The following is a 1,412-nucleotide window of genomic DNA, read 5'->3' as shown; positions in this document are numbered from 1 at the left end:
GTTGAACGCCAGCCTGTGCGTCCTCCAGGGTGTGAATTTTTTCTTCTGCTGTTTTTTATTCTGTTTTTAATTTTTATGATTTTTTCGTGACTCCTCATGATCATGTACCTAATAAAACATAAAATAACAATAACATAGAATAAAATAAAATTAGATAAATAAAATTGGGTTGCCTCCCAACAGGCGCTTCTTTAATGTCAATAGCTTGACAGTGGCTCTCATGGAGCCACAAGGTGATCAGGTCAATATTGTATAGTTGCCAACACCAAACTTAGAGTTTGGATATGGGATCTTAACACCAAACTTAGAGTTTGGTTGTGGCCTCACAACACCAAACTTAGAGTTTGACTGTGTGGGCTCTTCTTGACTCTGAACTGAGAGAAGCTCTTCATGCTTACTCTCTTTTGTCACAGAGGAATGGCCATGTGCCTTAAACACAAGGTAGTCCCCATTCAATTGAAGGACTAACTCACCTCTATTGACATCTATCACAGCTCCTGTTGTGGCTAGGAAAGGTCTTCCAAGGATGATGCAATCATCCTCTTCCTTCCTAGTGTCTAAGATTATGAAATCGGCAGGGATGTAAAGGCCTTCAACCTTTACTAGCACGTCCTCTACTATTCCATAAGCCTGTCTCAATGACTTGTCTGCCAGTTGTAATGAGAACAAGGCAGGTTGTACCTCAATGATCCCCAGCTTCTCCATTACAGAGAGTGGCATTAGATTTATCCCTGACCCCAGATCACACAGAGCTTTTTCAAAGATCATGGTGCCTATGGTACAGGGTATTAAGAACTTGCCAGGATCTTGTTTCTTTTGAGGTAGAATTTTCTGAATCCAAGTATCCAGTTCATTAATGAGCAAGGGAGGTTCACTTTCCCAAGTCTCATTACCAAATAACTTGGCATTCAGCTTCATGATAGCTCCTAAATATTGAGCAACTTGCTCTCCAGTTACATCTTCATCCTCTTCAGAGGATGAATAGTCTTCAGAGCTCATGAATGGCAGAAGGAGATTTAATGGAATCTCTATGGTCTCTGTATGAGCCTCAGATTCCCCTGGATCCTTAATAGGAAACTCCTTCTTGCTTGAGGAACGTCCCAGGAGGTCTTCCTCACTAGGATTTTCGTCCTCCTCCTCCCTTGTGCATTCGGCCATATTGACTACGTCAATGGCTTTGCACTCTCCTTTTGGATTCTCTTCTGTATTGCTTGGGAGAATACTGGGAGGAGTTTCAATGACTTTCTTACTCAGCTGGCCCACTTGTGCCTCCAGATTTCTAATAGAGGATCTTGTTTCACTCATGAAACTGAAATTGGCCTTTGACAGATCAGAGACTATATTGGCTAAATTAGAAGTATTTTGTTTAGAATTTTCTGTCTGTTGCTGAGAAGATGATGGATATGGCTTAC

This window comes from Arachis stenosperma, chromosome 9 (assembly GCF_014773155.1).
Source record: "Arachis stenosperma cultivar V10309 chromosome 9, arast.V10309.gnm1.PFL2, whole genome shotgun sequence".
In the NCBI taxonomy this organism is placed as follows: domain Eukaryota; kingdom Viridiplantae; phylum Streptophyta; class Magnoliopsida; order Fabales; family Fabaceae; genus Arachis; species Arachis stenosperma.
This window is presented reverse-complemented; position numbering follows the sequence as displayed.